At 39.2% G+C, this 24,542-nt stretch overlaps 1 protein-coding gene across 1 annotated transcript in view; it reads right to left on the bottom strand.

The window, feature by feature from the left end:
• The window catches only part of LOC130706589 (uncharacterized), a 133,299-nt gene extending 110,326 nt beyond the window's left edge, over positions 1-22,973 (bottom strand). The window contains exon 1 of the mRNA XM_057539228.1: positions 22,877-22,973. The gene's annotated coding sequence lies outside the window, so the exon portion shown is untranslated. The remainder of the gene's footprint in view (positions 1-22,876) is intronic.
• Between the last annotated feature and the right edge of the window lie 1,569 nt (positions 22,974-24,542).

The following is a 24,542-nucleotide window of genomic DNA, read 5'->3' as shown; positions in this document are numbered from 1 at the left end:
AAACTCAATCAACTGGACTTCATCATGATAAAAATGTCTGCTCTTTGAAAAAAGCATTCACAGTGAAGAAAATCGAAATAGGAGCCATGGACTGGAGAAAATACTTGTAAGTAACATATTTGATAAAGAACTTGTATCTATAAAGAACATATAAAGAACTCTTAAAACCCAATAATAAGATTTGAACAAACCAAGAAGAGATTGAATTAGTGATCAAAAATATCCCAACAAAAGAGTCCAGAACCAGATGACTTCACTGGTAAATTCTACCAAACATTCAAAGAAGAATTAATACCAATCCTTTTCAAAATTTTCCAAAAAATGAAGTGGAAACACTTTGAAACTCAGTTGAGGAGGCCAGCATTACCCTGATACCAAAACCAGAAAAGGACGCCAAAAAAATAAAATCAATAAATGGCTCATAGAATGACTAATAAAAATAAATACAAGAATCTAATAAGAACATGTTTTATAACCTAATCATTTTGGATCACCTATTTCTTTCCCAAAGATTTAATCCCTGATGAACAGTAAATATAGATGCAAAAATCCTCAACAAGACATTAGCAAACAAGATTCTACAGTAATTAATAGAATCACATACCTGAGCAACTGGGATTTATTCTAGGGATGCAAGGATTGTTCAATATCCACAAATCAATCAATGTGACACACTGCATTAACAAAATGAACAAAACATTCTAAAATTTGTATGGAATCACAAAAGACCCCAAATAGCCAAACCAGTCTTGAGATAGACGAACAAAGCTGGAGGCATCATGCTCCTTGATTTCAAATTATATTATAAAGCTATAGTAATCAAAACTATGATATACATTGGTATAAAAAAAAGATACATTGATTAATGGAACAAAATAGAGAGACCAGGAATAAACCCACATGTATATGGTAAATTAATTTGTAACAAAGGAGCCAAGAATATACAATGGGGAAAGGACAGTCTTTTTAATAAATGGTGCTGGGGAAACTGGACAACTACACGTAAAAGAATAAAACAAGACCAGTGTCTTCCGCCATACACAGAAATTAACACAAAATAGATGAAAGACTTGAATGGAAGCCCTGAAACCAGGTTTACATAAAACTCCCAGATGAAAACATAAAAAAAATCCTCCTTCACAAGGATCTTGGCAATGATTTTTTTGGATATGACACCTAAAGCACAAGCAACAAAATAAAAAACAAACAAGTGAGTCTATATCAAATTAAAAAGCTTCTGAGCACCAAAGGAAATAATAAACAAAATGAAAAGGCAACCTATGGAATGGGAAAAACTATTTGTGAACCACATATTTGATTAGGAGTTAATATCCAAAATTTGTAAGGAACTCATGCAACTGAATAGCAGAAAAGTCAAATAATCCAATTAAAAAATGAACAAAGAATCTGAAAAGACATTTTTCCAAAGAAGGTATTCAAATGGCCAACAGGTAGCACATAAAAGATGCTCAATATCACTAATTACTAGGAAATGGGAATCAAAACCACAAGGAGATATCACTTTACACCTGTTAGTATGGCTATCACCAAAAACAGAAGAGATAAGCATTGGCAAGAACGTGGAATAAAGGGAAACCCTCTGCACTCTTGGTGGGAAAGTAAATTGGTATAGCCATTGTGAAAAGCAGTATGAGGTTACTCAAAAAATTAAAACTGGAACTCTCATGGGATCCAGCAATTCCACTTCTGGGTTTTTAGACAAAGAAAATAAAAACAATAACTTGAAAAGATATATGCACCCCCATGTTCATTGCAGCATTATTTACTATAGCCAAGATATGGAAACAAAGTGTCCACTGATGAATGAATGTATATAAAAAAAGTATATATACACAATGAAATATTATTCAGTCATAAAAAAAGAAAGAAATCTTGACATTTGAGATAACATGGATGGACCTTGAGGGCATTATGTTAAGAAAAATATGTCAGATAGAGAAAGACAAATACCATATGATCTTACCTATATGTGGAATCTAAGGAAAACAGAAACAAACAAATAAACAAAACAATGTTATAGATTTAGAGAACAAATTCGTGGTTGCCAGAGGTGGGGGATGGTGGTATGCATGAAATAGGTAAAGGGGATCAAAAGGTACAAACTTGCAGTTATAAAATAAATAAGTCATTAGAATGTAAACTACAGCACTGAGACTATAGTTAATACTGTATAGCATATTTGAAAGTTGCTAAGAGTGTAAATCTTAAAAGTTGTCAATACAAGAAAAAACAATTTTGTAACTATGTATGGTGACGGGTGTTAACTAGAATTATTGCAATGATCATTTTGCAATATATACAAATTTTGAATCATTAGGTGTACACCTGAGACTAATATAATGTTGTGTGTCATTATACTTTAATTTTTTAAAATAATAATACAAATTTAAAAACCCACCTTTTGAAAAAGTGGCCAAAAATTTTGAATAGACACTTTACCAAAGATATATGTAACACAATTTAGCACATAAAAAGCTATTCTATAGGATAGTCATTAGGGAAATGCAAACAAAAGTCACAATGGTATTCTTCTACACACCTATTAGATGGCTAAAATTAAAAAGATTAATGACAGCAAATGTTTTATTTATAATGCCTAACCTGGAAACAACACAAATATTTATCAGTAAGGGAAAGGATAAACAAACTGTGATAAATCCATATAGTAGAATAGTGGATAATAAAAATAAATACATTATAGATAAGTGCAAGAATGTGGATTAATTACATGATAATTATGCAGTGGAAGAAACCAGGTAAAAGACAATATATACTGTACGACTCTATATAAAATTCTCTATGCAAATTAACCTGATGTCTAATGGCATCATGTCTAATGGTCAGTTGATGGGAAGAGCAAAGAGGGGTGGGAGGGCAAGTTTATAAAGGAACAATAAAAATCTTTGGGGAAGGCTTCCCTGGTGGTGCAGTGGTTGAGAATCTGCCTGCCAATGCAGGGAACATGGGTTCGAGCCCTGGTCTGGGAAGATCCCACATGCCGCGGAGCAACTGGGCCCGTGAGCCACAACTACTGAGCCTGCGCGTCTGGAGCCTGTGCTCCGCAACAAGAGAGGCCACGATAATAAGAGGCCTGCGCACCGCGATGAAGAGTGGCCCCCACTTGCCGCAACTGGAGAAAGCCCTCGCACAGAAACGAAGACCCAACACAGCCAAAAATCAATAAATTAAAAAAAAAAAATGCCACCTCAAAAAATGCCACTTTGGCATAAATATGGTTTTGAGCTGAAAGCAATTGAAAATCAGCAGATGCAGGAAGAAATCTTCCCTCCCCTTTTCTCCCTAAAAGCAGGGCATGAATTTTCCCTGAGACCGGGGCCCCCTCTCCCGAACCAGGAAGAAGAGAGTGACTCTTGTCACCAAAGGTGGAGAATGGGCACTGAGGTGAGTCTACATAAACAAACCTTATGAAAATAGCGCTTATCTCCCATCAGTTTCCCCATTCATTTCCTACTCACTTTCCTCCAAACCCCCTTTCCTTTCTTAAAAATGGAATATAAGCCCCCAAGTCTAACTACTTCTTTGAGTTTCACTTCCTTCCTGTTGGACTCTTTCACACAGAAAATATTCATTAAAATAATTGATGTTTTTTCTTCCATTATTCTGTCGTTTGTCAGTTTACTTTGCAGGCCCCTACGAATAAACCTAAGAGGGTAGAGGAAAGAAATTTCCTCTCAGACATTAGCAATGAAGGGGAAAAAATGTTTTAGTGGTGACATGGGAATGAACTTTGGAGTTGGTCAAATCATCACAATGGTCACATCAGTCATATATGCTGAGCAACCCTCCCTTGGCATTCTTGTCCTGCCTCTATTTCTCATGATATCTGGTAGCACTGCAGTGCCCAGGAATGTAATGAGCTCTCTCCAAGGTGAGGCCTATATGCAGATATTATTTTATAAACTATTTCCAGAATCTTGTTCAGGGTAAAACCATACAATTCATGTTCTAAGTTCGAAGGCAGCTCAGCTCACAGAGAAGACCTTTGAGAAAGCACAACATGCTTACGGGTCTCTGGCATGGTATCAATGTCAGCCTCTAGACTGTGTCAAAAGCAATTCTGCACTCCCTCGTATTGACCAAACATGGGTAAAATACCTCTTCTGGTGCTTCCTTCTCTCTGATGATATAGCTACCTGGGAGCCTGTAAGAACTCACTAATACTATGCTTTCTAAGAGCAGTTTCTGCTCTCACTCAAAATTGTATAGTTTTTCTTTAATCATGTGGATAGCTTCGAGATTAGTTTTTTGGTTTTTGGTATTTTTTACAATGGGATAACTTGATAATATATCTGAGAATACCCTTCCCAGTAATTCTAGTCTCCTTGACATCAGTAAGATACGGAAGAGAAAAACCTTTGTAAAATGGTGCTAAGGAAAAGGATCCAAAAGCCTGAAAAAAACTAAAGGGACTTTTGCCTGTTCTTTCTTAGTTATGCTAGGGTTTGATTATCAGGCCTGCCTGCGGATTATCTGAATCTCTAGGCATGTACCTTTGCATCTTTGTTTAACTTGTTATTTACTATTGGTAAAGGTATGGTGTAATTCTGAAGGGGTTGATGTTAATTGGTACCTTGATTTCTGTCAGATAGCAATACAAATAACGTCTGTTCAGTAGGGATGCAAATGATTCCTTTCTGATGGAAAATACAATTTCCAAAATTCAGAATGTTAGCTGATTTTCCCTACAGAACATTAGCTATTTTTTATCTAAAATCAGTAATCCTATTTAAGAATTCTTCCAGCTACTATAAAAGCTTCTACCCCATTTAGTTCTTTTTTTTTTTTTTTTTTTTTTAAATTTTATTTATTTATTTATTTATTTATTCATTTATTTATTTTTGGCTGTGCTGGGTCTTCGGTTCGTGTGAGGGCTTTCTCTAGTTGCGGCAAGTGGGGGCCACTCTTCATCGCGGTGCGCGGGCCTTTCACTATCGCGGCCCCTCCCGTTGCGGGGCACAGGCTCCAGACGCGCAGGCTCAGCAGCTGTGGCTCACGGGCCCAGCTGCTCCGTGGCATGTGGGATCTTCCCAGACCAGGGCTCGAACCCGTGTCTCCTGCATTAGCAGGCAGATTCTCAACCACTGCGCCACCAGGGAAGCCCCCATTTAGTTCTTTTGAATCAGCACTACCATCATGCCAGTTCTCTTATTAATGGGTTCATTAAATCTGTGCCATATACTCATTTTACATTTGCATGAGAGTCATGAGTTTAATTTATGAAAATGATACTTTGACAAGGAGCAATTGTGAGTAGCACAATGTGCACCAGTCAACAAACCATGGGCACACAAAGTAAGGGCTACCTGCATGGACATACACACCAAAAAACCGGTCACTTTCAAACAGTATCTCTGCTCTCTTTTCCCTGCTTTTATTTGGGTTCATAAGAGCTCAGATTTCCCAATATCTAGTAGATATGTTAAGTTTCTCTGTTAAAAATATGTAGGCTTATATTTGTTTTAAGCTCATATATTATTTTTAATCAAAATTTTGGACTCTGCCCTTTTCCATAGGATAGTTAGTGCCTAGTGATTTGAGGGTGGGTCTGATAACAGGCTCCTATCCAAAGCTGAGATTTATTCTGGAAAGTTTAAGCCTGCAGCTCCATACTGTAGGTGTCCTTACACCTACAACACTGAGGTGTCCTTACTCACCACCACCTCCCTGCCCTGCTTGTTCCCGCTGTCTGCCTGGAGAGAACCCTGGGGAGAACCTCCACCACTGCCCCACTCTTCCTTCTTTTTGGTCTTCCCCCTTACTTGGGGAGATTGCTTGTACACTTCTGCTTTTCCTTCTCCCTTCCCTTTGCCCCTCTTTTACCAAGTCTAATCATACTCCTTTGATGGGACTATTTCCCTTGCAATCAACTTCACTGCAATTGTTTTGATTAGTGGTTATTGGCACCATTCCCCTATCAAAAAGAACTAATCAAACACCTGACCTGGTGGGTGGGGATCAATTCCACTATGATGAGCAAAGGAGAGCTGAGAGGACACTGATTTCATAAATGGACTCGTGAATGTTTTAGTTATAAAGAGTTTTGTGTCCCTATACCATTTAGTAATTGTAGGCCTGTGAAACTGAATTTTAAATTAACAAAAACTCTGCATTGTTCAATTCAAAGGATATGTTCTACTTACTATTTTGTACCAGAACAAATGTTGAACTGGCACCAAAGATGAATGACACATCCTACCAGCCCTCAACGAGGTCACAGTCCAATGGAGTTGATAGGCATGTACATATAACATGCAAGATTTCTTTTATAAATATTGCAGAGGTATAAACCAGGTGAAATTAAGGCATAATTAGGGAGAAACAGGATTTCAGAATCTAAAAAGGCTTACCGGGGGCATTACATTTTATTTTATTATTATTTTATTTTAATGAAGTCCTGTTGCATTTTATATTGAGTTCTATGATCCATTTAATGTATATGAAAAGTGTAAGGTCTTTGTCTAGATTCATTTTTTTTTTTGCATGTAGCTGTCCAGTTGTTCCAGCACCAAAATTACACACGGAGAAACAGACAATCTCAATAGGCCTATATCTATTAAAGGATTTGAAACTATAATTAATAACCTGCCAAAAAGAAAGCACTAGGGCCAGATTGGTTCACTGGTGAATTTTAACAAATATTTTAGGAAAAATGTATGCTTATTCTCTAAAAATAGAACTAGAATGAGTACTTTCTAACTCATTCTATGAAACCAGCATTATCCTAACACCAAAAGCATACAAAGCATTACAAAAAAAAGGAAAAATTCAGACAAATGAATATAGTTGCAAAAATCCTGAACAAAATATTAGTCAATCAAATCCAACTATGTACGAACAGAATTATACACCATGGGCAAGTGGGATTTCTTCCAGGTATACAAGGCTGGTTCAACATAAGAAAACCAACTAGTGTAATTCATCATATAAACAGGTTAAAGAAGAAAAACTATATGGTCCTATTAATAGATACAGAAAAAGCATTTGACAAATCCAGCATTCATTCATGACAAAAACGTTCAGTAAACTAGAAATAGAAGGGAACTATTGCAACTTAAGAATGAGAATTTACAAAACACCTACAGCTAATATAATATTTATTAGTGAGAAACTAGATGCTTTCTCACTAAGATTAAGAACAAGGCAAGGGGGCTTCCCTGGTGGCGCAGTGGTTGAGAATCTGCCTGCTAATGCAGGGGATACGGGTTCGAGCCCTGGTCTGGGAAGATCCCACATGCCACGGACCAGCTAGGCCCGTGAGCCACAACTACTGAGCCTGCGCGCCTGGAGCCTGTGCTCCGCAACAAGAGAGGCAAAGATAGTGAGGGGCCCACGCACCGCGATGAAGAGTGGCCCCCGCTTGCCGCAACTAGAGAAAGCCCTCACAGAAACGAAGACCCAACACAGCCAAAAATAAATAAATAAATAAATAAAAAAGAACAAGGCAAGGATATCGCCTCAACACATTTTTTCAACATTGTCCTAGAATTCACAGCTAATATAATTAGACAAAAAAAGGAAATTAAAAGTATATAAATTGGAAAGGAAGAAATAAAACTGTTTTTGGAGATGACATGATCATCTATGTAGGAAATCTCACAGAATCAACAAAAAACTTTGAGAACTAATAAGCAATTATAGCAAGGTTGCAGGATACATTTTTCACATATACAAATTAATTGCTTCCCTGTACACCAGCAATGTACAACTGGGTTTTGAAATTAAAAAACACAATATCATTTACATTAACACCCAAAAATGAAATACTTAGGTATAAGTCGAAGAAAATATGTGTAATATCTATATGAGGAAAAACTACAAACCTGTGATGAAAGAAATCCAATAATTTAAATAAATGGAGAGATACTACATGTTCATGTATAGGATGATCAAAATTGTTAAGATGTCAGTTCTTCCCAACTTGATCTACAGATTTAATTAATCCCAATCAAAATCCCAAGTGATCTTGTGGATACTGACAAACTGATTCTAAAGTTTGTAAAAACCCAGAATGGCTGACACAGTATTGAAGGGAGAGAACAAAGTTGGAGGATTAACATTACCCAAAATCAAGACTTACTATAAAGTTAACAGTAATCAAGACAGTGTGGTATGGGCAAAAGAATAGACAAATAGATCAATGGAACTGAATAGAAAGCCCAGAAATAGACCAAGACAAATACAGTCAACTGATTTTGAGAAAAGAACAGAGGCAATATTATGAACAAAGATAGTCTTTTCAACAAACAATGTTGGAATAACTAGACATCCACATGCAAAAAAAAAAAAAAAAAGTGAATTTAGAAACAAACCTTACACCTTTCACGAACATTAAGTGAAAATAGAGCACAGACCTAAATATAAAACACAAAGCTATAAAACTTCTGGAAGATAGCATGGAAGAAAATCTTCCAACTCTACAGCACTCTGGAAAAGGCAAAATTATGGAGACACTAAAAAGATTAGGGGTTGCCAGGAATTCGGGACAAGAGAGGAATGATGAACAGGTAGATTACAAGAATTTTTAGGGCAGTGAAACTATTATGTATGAGATTGTAATGGTCAATACATGTCATTATACATTTATCCAAACCTATAGAACGTACAACACAAATAGTGAACTCTAATGTAAAACTTAATTAACAACAATATATCAGTATTGGTTCATCAATTGTAAAACTGTACCACTAATGCAAGATGTTAATAATTGGGGAAAAGGGAATGGGGCGTTGGCAGGAGAATAGAATAAATGGAATCTCTATATCTGCTTAATATTTCTGTAAACCTAACACTGCTCAAAAAAAAGTTTCTAATTAAAGAAATACTGGCAGAGAGAGTTGTAGCTTTGTAGCAAAGTGCTGATTCATGAAGGTTTTAGAGATTTAACAAAAATGCAGTAAGTGATTGCTTAGGGCTAGGAGGCTTGTGGGGATAGTAGGGTGATAGGTATGGGATTTCTTCTTTTTTTTTTTTTTTTTTTTTTTTTTTTATTCTTGTCTGCTTACATTCTTTTTATGTATGTATGTATGTATGTATGTATGGCTTTTTTTTTTTGGTTTCTGTGCGAGGGCTTTCTTTAGTTGTGGCAAGCGGGGGCCACTCTTCATCGCGGTGCGCGGGCCTCTCACTATCGCGGCCTCTCTTGTTGCGGAGCACAGGCTCCAGACGCGCAGGCTCAGTAGTTGTGGCTCACGGGCCGAGTTGCTCCGCGGCATGTGGGATCTTCCCAGACCAGGGCTCGAACCCGCGTGCCCTGCATTGGCAGGCAGATTCTCAACCACTGCGCCACCAGGGAAGCCCCTGGGATTTCTTCTTGAGGTGACAAAAATGTTTTAAAATTAACCGTCGTGATCACTGCACATATCTGTGAGTATACTAAAAACGACTGAATTTTACACTCTAAATGGATGAGTTATAATCATATGTGAATTATATCTTAATAAATCTGGCTAAAAAATTAAATGGCCTAGATCTGTGTTATTAAATTAAATAAACAGCACTTAATAGTTAGCTGAAGTGTATGCTGTAAGGTTCTAACATATGACTTCTTCCCAGGAAGTCAATAATGTTTAAAAGTATAAAATTTCAGAGTTAATATCAATGTTTTACAGATTTCAATGACAAGAGAATCACAGATGCAAGGGCCAAGAACCATTAAAATAGTTTCCTTCCAGATCACAGACTAATGAATAAGATTTCCAAATGTCAATATTGATGACATGGAAAAGTATACACTATTAATTTGGAGTGAAGCTGTCAGCATTTATTTTTGAATGAAAACGATTACAAAACCCTCTTCCCCAAACACACACATACAAATGCCGAAGAGTGCATCCTCCTTCGTGAAGCTACCAACTCAGCAGCCTTCAATGAAGGGCATACAAAAGATGGAGCGCACTACAAATTTCCATTGTTGCCACCACCTCAGTAACAGAGGAGTGGCTTTATCATCGGAAGTAATCGAAAGAAAGAACAGATGGACGTCTGGTTTATGGGGACTCACACAGTAAGCGTCACCCGAGGTGGAGGGCTTGCCACGAATAGAAATTAGGTGTTAGAAAGAGGGAACATGAGCGCAACAGAGAGGAAGACGGTTTGGAGAAGGGATGCTCAATTATTTTATTCGGTTGTTTTATTTTGTGATATATGTCTGACAAACTGATTGCACAGAATCGCATTCTCTTACTGAGTGAAACTAATTAGTGTAATTATTTTAAATTGAGGCTATCATAAAAAAGCTGAAGAACTCGGGGGCTTCCCTGCTGGCACAGTGGTTGACACTCTGCCTGCTAATGCAGGGAACATGGGTTCGAGCCCTGGTCTGGGAAGATCCCACATGCCGCGGAGCAACTAGGCCCGTGAGCCACAATTACTGAGCCTGCGCGTCTGGAGCCTGTGCTCCGCAACAAGAGAGGCCGCGATGGTGAGAGGCCCGCGCACCGCGATGAAGAGTGGCCCCGGCTCGCCGCAACTCGAGTAAGCCCTCGCACAGAAACGAAGAACCAACACAGCCAAAAATTAATTAATTAATTAATTAATTAAAAAAAAAAAAGAAAACCCCAAACATGATAAATATCAATACAAAGAAAACCAAGCCTGGGCACATCATACTCAGATTACTGATGAGTAAAGATAAGGAGAAAATCTTTAAAATATCCAGAAAATAAAAGACACAACACATACAGAGGAACAAATAAAAAAAAAAAAAAAAAAAAGCTGAAGAACTAAAACCAAAAAAAATGATTTCTTTTGATTCTTTTAAAATATCCTATGAAAAGCTAGCTTTTAATAGGGACTTTAGATCGCTGTTATTTGGGGTATTTTGTACACTCTCTTCTATAGTTTCTAATTCACCTCTGTTTCATCAAGTGAAAAATCACATTTCATTGTACTTGTGCTCCATTTGTTCTCCATATAACATCTTCCCACCCTTGTTTTAGTATTATCTAAGATCTTGGGAGATTTCAATCAAAAACACGTGGATGATTTTGGACTCTAAGCTTGGAGCATCCACCAATTATGTTTGAATTCACGAGACTGAAATAGCTATTGGCAATAGTGTAACCAAGAGAGGAGATCCCTTCTTACACCTCACACATGTACATTTCACATGAGTGCCTTTACTGTAGCTTTATGACAAAGATGTTTAACCACCTGGCAATTAAAAAAAAAAAACAAACACTTTGGTGCTCTAAATTCTTGTCATATTCTTCAAACTTATTGTCCTAAAAATATTTGTATAAACAACTGAATTTCAAAGGCATATTTTTAAAAGCTTTCTTATTATATATGCATATAGATCAACTTCTTAAACACTGTAAGCTGTAAGATGGAAGAACTTCTGCATCTAAGTGCATGCTTCTTTTCTTAGACATATTTGCACAATCATTGCAGGCTAAAATTGATGGTGCTCCTGAATGCAAGTTCCCTATAAGGTAAAATTCAGTTTCCTGTACTTCATTCCTATAATCTATAAATATTGAAATGAGGTAACTAGAAGGTAAGTTCATTTAAAAATTTAACTAAATTATTTTTGTAGCACATTGAATATTGTTTATTAGCATATATATTTTAAGGCACTGACTTACATAGGAATGATTCCCAGGGTGAAAACATGTATGTGATGTTTTAGAGAATAAAACAAAATTATTTTTATAACATATGTATATATATAAATGCATATATTAGCCAATATCCATTTGTAAACCTTTATTCTATTCAAACTTAATACTCCACTTCCAAAAAGATATGTCCATGTAAAGTTGACAAAGTTCACCTCTTAAAATATGTCTATGTTTAAAAGAAATAAAGGTGCACTATACACCAAATTCTGTTATTTAAATTTGTATTTCATATATAAATTGGACTACACTGCATTATGTAATACTCCATAGGTACTGAATAAGTAATAAAAACTAAAAATAGTATTTATCTAGATGATATGATTGACCAGAAGGTATGTCCTGGATTATTATAAATATTTCAAGAGGAGGAGGATTATCTATAAAACCTTTTTCATCTGAAGTCCTGGGTCTTATGATATAGATAGAACTTTATCTAAACATGTAGAGTTTCCTGATTTCCTTTGAAGAAATCAGTAAGAAACTCTTTGAAAAGAAGAAAAAAACAAAACAAAACAACAAAAGCAAGGGGCAAGTTAAAACAGTTTATGTTGCTCTTTGTTTTACTAGATCTTATTTAATTTAAAATCAATTTGAAATCTCTAGTAATATGTAATGTTTACTTAAGTAGAAGCAATTAGACAAATAGTGTTTTCAGTACAGATGTACCCAGCCACTCTGATAATTCATTTTAAAGACACCTTAAGATAATAGGCTGAGATTTCCAAATAGATTTAGTTACAGGAGGGCTGGCTAACAAAGTCACTTCTAAAAGTTTGTGCCCTGATATTACAAACACCAATGTAAAATATTGCCTATTATCTTTAGATCTCAATTTTGCATTAAGTTCTGGATGTATAACTGTAAAAAGCAACTTTATAATTCAGTGGTATTTGGGGGCAAACTTAATAATATTTTTTCCAGAAAAAAATATAATGGAAGCAAAAAATCTCTATTCAATTGGAATTTTTAAATTTTAGTCACAAAATTAATAGAGGCACATAGTTTAAAAAATCAAATAGCACTAAAATGTTTACTTTGAAAATTAGCTTTTCACAGAAGCTGTGGAACTTGGGCAAGTCATTTACCTGTCTGTGCTTCAGTTTCCTCATCTGTAAAATGGGCATAATAATATGTCAGATTCACAGAGGTGCTGTGAGGATTAAATGAATTAACGCATGTGAAAGACTTGGTACAATGCCTGGCCATAGCAGGATCTTTATAGATTCAACTATTATTATTACTGTTCCCACCCTCAGAAGTAATCGTCTCGATTCCCATAAACAGTCTCTGTCTCTTTCAGAACAGAATTTTTCCTCCTACTCTCAATTAAATGTAAATCTGTTTGAGGGGAAGCACAGGATATGCATTCATATTTAGTTGAAGTTAAAATTTCAAAATTTGGAACACATCTACCTGATTCCTTTTTCTCATCCTTCTTGATAGAATATGGAATGTTTGTTTTCCTGTTTATCTAATCCAAAATATTCAAAACACTTTCAAGGTCTGTAGAGAACAGACTTGTGGTTGCCATGTGGGGGGGTGGGGGGAAGTACTGGGAGTTTGGGATTAGCAGATGCAAACTAGTATATATAGGATGGATAAACAACAAAGTGCTACCATATAGCACAGGGAACTAACTATATTCAGTATCCTGTGATAAATTGTAATGGAAAAGAATATGAGAAAGAATGCATATATATATATATATATATATATATATATATATATGTGTGTATATATATATACATATACGCATATATATGTGTATATATATATATACACACATATATATGTGTGTGTGTATATATATATATATATATATATATATATATATATATATAACTGGATTACTGTGCTGTATAGCAGAAATTAACACAACATTGTAAAGTCAACTATATTTCAAGAAAATAAATTAAAACAAAAAACTCTTTCAGGGTCTGAATAATAATCATCTTTCAGAATTGAGCCTGAATTTACATCTGGACTTACACATATATCTTTCTATCTTAAAATATATTTTATAGAGGTAAGTCATTGTCTCAGTTTTTGTCATTACTTATAAGCTTATGTTTTGATAGAGTTTATATGGAAATACCATGTGGCATAACAGCCTATTTCACACCCTAGGAGGTGGGAAGGGTATAAGGACTCATTATCATCGACCCAGATTCTCATCTGATTCAACTAATTGGCATTTCAGTCTCACAAGCAACATTTGAAATTTTTATTGCAAGGAACTAATGGGATGAAGAACAACACAAGTAATCAAATCAAATAAAGGCATCTGCTGGAGTGGGACCCCAGGGCCCCATCCCACAGCTTTTTATGGAGAATTTTGTTTCCATGGAAAGGCCAGAATTCCCTAGGGGTGGAGTTTCATGATCAGAAAGTAAAGAAAAACCTCTATGTATTATTAATATCAACACACAAAATAATACAACTGCATTACACATTTCTCAATTTAGAATAAGGATAGCATGTACGAACATGTTTTGGGAAGGTTACTGAAATTCTCTAAATCACTTTGATATCCTTAAGTTTCTTAAGGCATTTATCAAAACTCCACAAGAACAGAACTCTTCGTTGTTGCTTGAGTCAATAAAAATCTGACTCAACTTCTATTTTAGGTCACAGATTTTTAATGGAGTAAACCAGGATTTCCTTCGTAATGAAACTACAAGGCCTGCACTATACTGCAATTCAGTAAACTCTGAATTATAAATGCTAAAATTCCTTTTGACAGTAAGGAGTAGCATAATTCTTTGTTGGGAGCAACATTATTGGACAATTTTTCTTAAGAAACGGAGAATTGATTAAAGCATCTTATGGGCTCACAGAATCAATAAGAGGCTGAAGGACTGGGCTTGGGAAATAAGTAGAAACCAAATACCCCTGGATCAAGGGTGGGAGTGGGTGAGGGGGCAGGACCATATTTGCCTTTCGGTTGGACCCTGCTGCCCCCTTTATTTTTGCCTGTTCAGGACCAACCAAGAGCTAACAATCCTCTTATTTTTAGTTTTTTTTGAGGAACCTCCCCTACTTCTGGGTATATAGTTAATGGAATTGAAATCAGGATCTCATTAAGATTTCTGCACTCCTACATTCACTGCAACAATATTATTCACAATAGCCAAGATGTGGAAGCAACCTAAATGTCCATCAACAGACGAATGGATAAAAGATATGTGAGATATATATAATGGACTATTATTCAGTGTTAAAAAAGAAGGAAATCCTGCCATTTGTGACAACATGAATGAATGTGGAAAAATTATGCTAAGTGAAATAAGTCAGACACAGAAGGACAAATACTACATGATACCACTTACGTGAGGAATCTAAAATCGTCAAATCACAGAAGCACAGAGTAGAATGGTGGTTGGCAGGGGCTGAGGGGAGGGGGAAAAGAGAAGGTGTTAGTTAAAGGGAACAAAGTTCCAGTTATGCAAGATGAATAAGTCCTAGAGATCTTCTGTACAGAATAGTGCCTCTGGTTAGTAACACTGTACGTGCTCTTAAAAATTTGCTAAGGGAAAAAAAAAAAATTTTGCTAAGGGGATAGATCTTACGTTGTGTTCTTATCCCAAAATAATAAGAAGAAGAAGGAGAAGAAAAAGGGTGGAAGAAAAGAACAACAACCTGCTTAACACAAGAGTGCAGGTCACAGCCCCACTCTCATCTGCAGGTGAAGTGGTTTCCACAGTAGCAGGAAACACACTGCCTCTCAATAGGAAATCACATCTGGGTTAATTCCGCAGAGTCAGGGGCGGGTGGGTGCTGGACAGTCGAAAAATAACAAGCACAGTTTCCCAAATTTACATCTATTCATGTACATGAAACAGGCTGGGACCTGGGAGCCTTTGCTGCAGTGCTGCAGTGCTTGCACCTGGACAAATGTCTCTTAGAGCAACAAAATGCAAAGAAACTATAAGGGACTAAAAATAACTGCGTGCATGCACAGTTGGGGCAAATTCTGGACAAAAGATACAGAAAGACCAAAAAAGCCCAACTGCCACTTCTGAAGAGCTAGAAGCAAAAACGGGGGTCGGGAGCAAAGGCTGGGTTCTGCGCATGCCCCCTGCACTCAGCACCACCAAAGGGGTGGGCAGACCACCTAAGTCACCCCTCCGGCCCAACCCTGGGACACACCACTACCTCCCCCCATATAAGGAACCAGCTGCCCCCACCCCCACACCCAGGAAGCGAGCAAGGGAACCTGTTGCTTGTTCTCGCTCCCCCTGCTGCAGCAGGGGTCCCAATAAAGCTTTGCCTGAATTACTTGTCTGGTCTCTGATCAATTTCTATTGATTAAGGAGGCCAAGGACCCTGGTCAGTAACATACACACTTCAAATTCCAGAAATTGTAAGTCTTGCTGAACACAATTCTCTTTCAGATAAGGAAGGGTACCACCCACTCACCAAAGGCAGAAAACCTCAAGTCTCTGCATCCAGCCCCAATCCTAGGGTCTCTGGATGTTGTCTAATCCTCCTCTCAGATGGTCACAGGCACATCTACATCATCAGAAACCCACAGAGTAATGGTGAATGTAACCATCACTATAGTGGTCTATATAAAATGGTCTGACAAGGGAAAGGGATGGGGGAGGAAAATGAGTTATGGAGCATGGAAGGAAACATGTGTAGGCATGTGCTTCTGCATCATTCGTGATACTGTGACGTCCCTCAGCCACTCTGCTCCATGGTCACCTTGTTCTCAGCCAGCACTAGGCTCATTGGTGTCTTCACTTGGTGACATGATCCAGACCTTCATTTCTGAAGGAACTGAGACCTTCACAGCCCAGCCAATGTGGTGTTGTTGCCTCTTGAATTTTCATAAGATATAGATGTAGGGAGGCAGGACACAAGATCCCTTTGATCATCAGAAAGGATTTCTCCCACCCATCTCGTAACACTTTTTTCCCAGCTTGCCTAGTGATCAGCAGAGCCCAGGATGCCAGGGGCAGCATCAGCTTTAATTCAGGGAGCCACTGTTGTGCCAGCTGGTGGACGCATCCCTCCTATGGGTCAGACCATCTCTAAGTAATCTGAGTCGCCACTTAGTGACAGGAAGAAAAGGGTTTGTAAGCAGGTCATTAAATGGTTCACAAGTGAAAGTGGAAGTGGTCACTAGTTCAGAAGAATAGTCAGGTCCTATAAAACAACGTGTCATAGAAATGGTCAAGATGTATATATACACACTACTACATATAAAATAGATAACCAATAAGAACTTACAGTATAGCACAGGGAACTCTACTCAATACTCTGTAATAACCTGTATGGGAATAGAATCTAAAAAAGAGTGAATACATGTATATGTATGACTGATTCACTTTGCTGTACAGCAGAAAGTAACAGAACGTTGTAAATCAATTATACTCCAATAAAAATTAATTAACAAAAATAAATGATACCAATCAAAAAAAAGAAAAAAGAAAGATGTGACCCAGAGTACTGCTTCTGCCACTGAAGAGCTCTAGCTCAGCTGCCCTGGACCCATCCATATAGCTGGACAGGCCCTTGCTTCTGCCTGCTGTGGTGCCCCCCTCCCCCAAGAACTCCACAACTGCAATCACAACAATAAAATCCGATTGCTTCTTAATCTTTTCCCCACTTGTTCCTGACTCTCAGTCTTGGGTTGCAGGATCCCAGTGGCCGAGCCCAAGGTTCAGGCCCTCACACTGGCTGCCAGGGACACCAAGAAGGGGAATCTGCTCCCTTCATTCATTGTCATTCTGAATGAGTTGATACACCTAATTGTTGTATTTTCATGTCTTCCCTTCTGGGAAAGCTGTCAAGGAACAGCCTATTGTAAACAAACTCTATTTAGAGTATAATTGAAGAACCAAATTAAAAAAAGAATCCTAAGCTTCAGTTAAATAAATAAATAATAAACACATACATACATATGTACATACATCAAAAGAAGAAGAGAACGTAACAGTTTATCCTCCAATTGACACATGAATACATTCCTTACTCTCAGCAGGTTCATAGAAGCAAACAGGGACCCCTGAGAGACTCAGGCCCTGTGCTCTCATTTTCCTTTTTAGTGTTGATGAAACAGCCTCCAAAGTGCTCACATGGTTAATTCTTGGCAGAACTAGAGTGAAGATGCCACACTAAATATTGAGCTTCCTGGGAACACCATCCAAGCCTTACACATCCACCGCAAGTCACACGGTGCCTGTCACATAGTAAGCCCCAAATATTTTTTACTAAATGACCGAGTCCACACACTTTCCAATATATTAAGCTTTATGTACCTCCATTAATAAGCATTTCACAGTTAAGGATTGAATTTTAGACTTCCATTCCCCTCATCTCCTTAATTCCATGCTAACTGAAAGATAGCACCTTGAGAACACAGGAATTCTAGACATTCTGGTGATTCAAGTCATGTTGCAAAAGCAGAATTGTTGCAGGTGTTTTTCCTTCCTCAAATAATACTTGGCACAGAAAAAGCATACGGATGCAGCACATTGCATTTTCCCCTGCCAGCAGCTCGCTCATGGAGCATCTACTCATGAAAACACAATTTTTAAAATTTATTTATTTATTTTATTGAAGTATAGTTGATTTACAATGTTGTGTTAGTTTTAGGTGTACAGCAAAGTGATTCAGTTATACATACATATATATATATATGCACATATACATATATATGTTCTTTTGCAGATTTTTTCCCATATAAGTTATTACAAAATATTGAGTGTTTTCCCTGTGCTGTACAGCAGGTCCTTATGAAAACATTTTAATACCCAGATAGATAAGCACTTATAGGTATTACAAGGATACCATTCAAAATAGGGAACAGTAAGTGACTCCTTCACATTAGGTCAGGCAGAGTTTTCTCATTTACTTTTTAAGTGGTTTTTATTGATTTTGTTTTGTTTTGTTCTGTTTTATTTTGCCTAAGAACTAGTGGGACAGAATCATTGAATGCGTAAGCTGAAAGGACTCTGGACCAGTGCTCTAATGGAACAGATGAAGAGAACTCACCCAGAGACCAAGGACCTGGCCAGCATTCCTATCCCAGGGCTTTATCACCACCACACATGGTCTCGGGGGCCACGTTCATTGAATGCCTACCACTTGGTCTGTATCATATTTGATTTTACAGAGAAATAACAGTCACCTTTTCCTCCCTATTGCAGAAGGTATTCTTGTGACTTTGATAGTGAGAATGCATTTAAAAAACATTTTTAAAGCACATCTTTCCAAATGCGAATATGAATATGTGGATGTTTTTGGTCTTGTACATTCAATAATATGAAACTACAGTGACTGAAAGAGTATAACTAAAGTAGGAAAGAACACTCTCTTTTCTCCCTAAAAATGTGTCAGAATCATTGCGCTTATAAAAGCCTGGAATCACAAAAGTCATTGATGAAAAATATGATTGGGATAGCTCCAATTAGATACTTTCTAAAATCGTTTTCTTTCCTCTTTCTCAAGTATTTTAAGCTACAGAGAAGCTCCTTAACTGTAATAGGGTTCATTGAAGACTGACTCTTCAGAGCTGAGCAGAGCCCAGGCTGCCCTCAAGCGCATGTGTGGGAGAGATGCTCTCAGTTCAAGGCAGGCTCTCTGTGCCCTGAAATCTGGCTAAAGCTGCACAGTGCTACGAAGACAACTTGTGAGGAAAGAGCAGGGAGTGTGCAGGAAAGCAACAGAGCCTGGCTCTCAGGGAAGATCACGGTACAGGGGCCAAATAGTCTGGGTTGGGCCTGGTCCCCAGTCCCCAGCAAACTTGGAAACACCACGAAATCACTTTAGAGTCTCTCAAACAATATGAAACTGTGAAGTCTTTCAATTCTATACCAGCTCTGTAATTCTTTATTTTCATCGCTTAATCCAGGGGTCCCCAACCCACTGTGCGAGGCCTGTTAGGAACCAGGGGGCACAGCAGGAGGTGAACAGTGGGTGAGAGAGAGAGAGAGAAGCTTCATCCGTTGCTCCACACTGCTTGCATTACCATCACGCCCGCCACTGTAGCTCACATTACTGCCTAAACCATCCCCCCTGCTTCTGTGGAAAAAACTGTCTTCCACGAAACTGGTCCCTGGTGCCAAAAAGTTGGGGACCGCTGGAATCGGTTTGCCACAATTTACCATGTAACCTCTTGTAATTCTCATTAGGTTTCAGCAGCTTTGGACTTGTCACTTACCTTGACATCGGAGCTCTACAAAATTGTCTAAATTAATGAAAAATTCCATAGAGCATGATATCACGTATCTTAAGAGACTGCCTTTCTGTTAATGTTATTCATTGGTTACTAGACTTATCTACCTGTGGTTAACCTATCTCAAAAGTTAGCAAATATTATTCAGCAGAAACGAATGTTTCTAATACAGTGTGTCAAAAATTACATTAAATTTTCCCCAAGATATAGTCCCTAATACAATTTTTGCTTCTCTTATTATGTTACAAATGATAAAATGACTGCCTGAAAATTGAAGTTGTCTTGAAGAGTTTAGCACCCTCAAAAAAACACTTCTATATAGACTTTTTCTTATTTGAACATATTACTTTTTTTAATGATTTCTTCTGAAATAATTATAAACTGACAGGAAGTTGCAAAAATAGGACAGTAAAGCCCCAAGTAATCTTCATCCGGTTTTCCTAATTGCTTACATTTTATGTAACAATAGGATACTATCAAAGCTGGGAAATTGACATTGCTACAAGGTATATGTGTGCCACATTATCACATGTGTTGCCACCACCAAGATCAAGATACATAACTGTTCCATCACCACAAAGACCTCCCTCCTGTTACCCTGATATATAGTCACACTTACCTTCCTCCCACCCTGGCCCCCATGCACCATCCCTAAAACTTGGCAACCACTTGTCTGTCTCCTTCTTTGTCATCTTGAGAATGCTCTATAAATGTATTCATATAATATGTGGCCTTCAAACACCAACCTCAAATGTTGGCTTTTTTCACCCAGCATGTTTTTTGAGATCCATCCAAGTACTTGCGTGTATCAGTAGTTAATCCTTTTTACTGTTAAGTAGTGTTTCATAGTATTAATGTACCACGGTTTGTTTAACCATTTACTTATTCTAGAACATTTTTTTTTTTTCATTCTTTTGCTTTACCTGGTGCTCTGAGCCTTACGGATGGAGATATTCTAGTTCACTAGCCTTGAGAAAAAACCAAGTCACTGCGTTCTAACAGGAGGCTAATGACAAGTCACTGTCACTTATCTCTTAAAGTGCTTATCTCTTCCATGTAAATGATTTGTAGCAGGCTGATTTAAACATTTTCTGCAGGGCCCACAGCATCTAACACAAGGTCTTGCAACTAATGGGCACCAATAAACACCTAATTCATAAACATTAAGGAAAACAACACTTGTCATAGACGCCAAATGTCAGCTCTTCACAGGTGCTGAAATAGCAGCAAATTCAAGATCTAGCCGTTTATTATAAAAATGTGCTGTCTTGGTAGACTAACTTTTCATTTGTGTGTGAACACGTCCCCCTAATCATTTAAACGATTTTTTCATAGCCCAGAAGAAACATTTCTTAAACTTCACATCTATTTTTGGCTGTCAAATGACAGAAGACCTTTGGTGTCCCTGGAAGCACACAAACATCTCTCCAAATTACTGCTGTTATTGAAATGTGCTCCAATTACCAAAATATCTGGGTTCCCACGGAGAAGTACAGCAAGCATTCAGTGTACACACACATACATACCACAGATAAAGCAGTTATATTAATTCAGGTTAGAGTCAAACGCCCACAAACACGGAATCTGGCCAACAGCCTGTAACCACCATCAATAAAGGGATTCCATAAAAAGAATGCACAACTCTGATACCTCATTTAAAATCGCCTTCAGTCACTGCCTAGGCGCACCCCCTGGGTACCATGGCAGCCAGCTCAGTGCTAGAGGTGTGTGTATATTTATTTATTTTACTCAAATAGAACTTTTGAATTTTTGATTTATGTGGAGTGTGGAAACAATAGAGCGTGATTCTGACACATTCCCAATTGTCCATTAATTAAAGTCTTGAAGGGTTGGGACTACTGTTTTACATGTAATCTGTTCCCCCACCACCTAAATCCTCAATGACTAATGTAACCCAAAAAATCCACTTAGCTTTTCTGAAACTATAAATCCAAGAAACATCAATACCTGCTGAAAAATCAAACAGAAACATTGTATTTTGCATGCTTTCCCATCCTTGTCCCTGAATAGAAGTTCCTAAAACTGAAACCCAGATACTGCTATCTTGGGAGGTCAGGTTTAGACTGTGTATGTTCTCCAAAACAGGGCCTGGTCCAAGTACATCTGAGATTCTTCCTGAAGCAGCAGAGAACGTAAGCACAAGCAAAAAGGAGGGGCTGAGATGCACAATAACTCTTTATTAATTATCTTAGAGATGGGCTGAGAAAAATCCCCAGAGTACTAATGTATTTTTCTCTTCTGTCCTCGAGGCTGAGCTAGAAGTTTCACTGTCCTGACTATACAGCTCTGGTTTCATGAGCGACTGAATTCCAAAATGTAGGCCAGAGATAGATTCTAAGATACACACCCAAGAGAGAGTTTTGGGGGCGAGGCATCAACCTGAAAGAGTAAAGCCCCTCAAGCAAGCCAAACCACAGCAGAGACCCAGACTCAGGCACCTCTGCCTCAGAGGGTGCCCTCCCTGGGTTTCATACGCACTCATTTCTACTTTTTGTTGGGGGAGGGGAAGGGACACTCCACTGTCCTGCTTATCTCCAGGATCCCTCTGCACCCCACCCACTCTGGCCGAACATGCCCCAGGCCCACAGACCACAGCACTGCACCCGGCGCCATCCAATCAAACACATCAGCTGCACACCCCGGTCTCTTCCAGGAGGAGCCCCCATTCCTTCTCAGAATCCTGAGTATTCCTCACCCCCTTCAGCTCACCTACAGCAAGTGGCTGCCCCTTCTGAACCAAATCCCACTCTTCCCCATCCATAGGCTCCAGAGTCAACAGACCTTGCCTTCTGCATCACCTGCTAGCATCCCTTCCTAGACACACCCGACCTCCCAAGAGTGGACCCACACACCTTCCTCACACGCTCCAAGCCCGCACAGCCTCGGAGCCCGCACACCCTCCAAGCCCCTCTTCCGGGTCCCGCGCCTGGCCCGGCCTACGCGGCCTACAATGGGCGCCGCACAGGCCCGCGCCCCTCAGGAATGCGCGCCCGGCCGCACTACTCACCCGAGCGGCGGCGGCGGCGGCGGGGCCCCGGGACCGGCTCCCAGAGCGGCGCGGCGCGGTGCGGCCCATGCGCTCAGCGGCGACGCGGCAGGCGGGACTGGGCGGGGGCGCGGCCCCGGGCGGCCCCCATCGCAGCGGCGGCGCGGCGGCCCGGAGGCGAGCGCGGGGCAGGCCGCGGGGGCGCCGCCGAGGCCGGCCGCCCACTCCCACCGGCCTGCTCCGCGGGGACGCGGCTCCGGCCCGACTCCGGCCGGTCCGGCGGCGGCGGCGGCGGCGGCGGCGGCCGCGATCGCTTCCCCGAGCCGGGACCTAGAACATTTTTATTGTTTCTAGTTTGGGACTATTACAAACAAAGCTGCTAGAAACAATCATGTAGAGATATTTGCATGGACATAAAATTTAATTTCTCTGGGATGAACGTATATGATACTTTTGAACATTTTTGGAAAACCAGTGTATATAATTATGTTGTTCTGTTGCTTCTTATGTCACTGAAAGAAAAGGATGAACTTGGTGATTTGAACTCCCAGCTCAAGTGCCACATAAATGACCATGTGCCCTGAAGGAGACCACTGTCTCCTGTAGCTACAGGGCTGGAAATCAAGCACAGAACCTCATCGTGCAACTGGTTGAATTACAATGCAAGTTGAACTCCCAGTTTTGAAGGGCATCTACTGTTGAATCAATGTGAGGGCATTGATTGGGAAAGAACTGGATCTTATAAGTTGGGATGGGGACCCGTGGGAAGATCCTGATGAAGCTGGGGATATTGAGCCCCTAAACTGTGATGAATCCTTTATCACCAGTGGTATTGGCCTCCCCAGCCCCAGCAGAGATGGCTTCCTCAACCCCAGTGGAAGCGGCCTCTCTACATACAGGGTATCAGCCTTTCCATCTCCTTCTGAGAGGATTAACCCTGCATTGCCTGAGGAAAGGCTCATAGCCTCCCCTGACGCAATTGTCATGTAACATAATTATTAGTCTCCTCAGGACCCACCCCTACCACCCCACCTTACTTCTGGACCTTTAACTAGACTCAAGCTCAGCAGGTCCCTAAAGGTGGGATACAATCTGTGACTCATGAGGAAGTGCATTACATTCCAAAATAATGACTTCCATTTTCTAAGTTACACAGACAAAATCTTGGGAAATGTGTGGGAATAAGTACTAAAGGGGTGGGAAAATGGAAGAAGGAATTCCTTATAAGGTTGAATGAGGCTGAATGTATGGGCTCACTAAATAGGGCTTCTGCATTTACTGTTGCAGCTTGAGGAATTAGAAAGGGCTCTAGCAGTTTTGTTGGTTGGTTGGCTGAAACATAGGCCAAAAGGTGGCCCCCCATGAGTACCCTGGAAATGCTGGACTTGCCTCAGTTTAAGCTAGAGAAGAACTTCAGAGGCTTAGGGATAGAGGAATGTTAGAGTAGATTTGTCACTTAAAACCTGCTCACCTGACTGGGGGGTTCCAGAAGTTTTACCTTCCATCAATACTGTGAGGAATAAATCTATGAGAGGATCCCCAATATCCTTTGTGGACAAAGAATGTCACCTGCCATACCAGTAAACAAAGGATCTTGCAGCCACCAAGCCACCAGCCACTGCAGCCACCCCTGATAGTGCACCCTGAGGGGATTTAAGATGTAGAAAAACAGGATACTGGCCCTAGA

Source organism: Balaenoptera acutorostrata, assembly GCF_949987535.1.
Source record: "Balaenoptera acutorostrata chromosome 6 unlocalized genomic scaffold, mBalAcu1.1 SUPER_6_unloc_1, whole genome shotgun sequence".
In the NCBI taxonomy this organism is placed as follows: domain Eukaryota; kingdom Metazoa; phylum Chordata; class Mammalia; order Artiodactyla; family Balaenopteridae; genus Balaenoptera; species Balaenoptera acutorostrata.
This window is presented reverse-complemented; position numbering and strand designations above follow the sequence as displayed.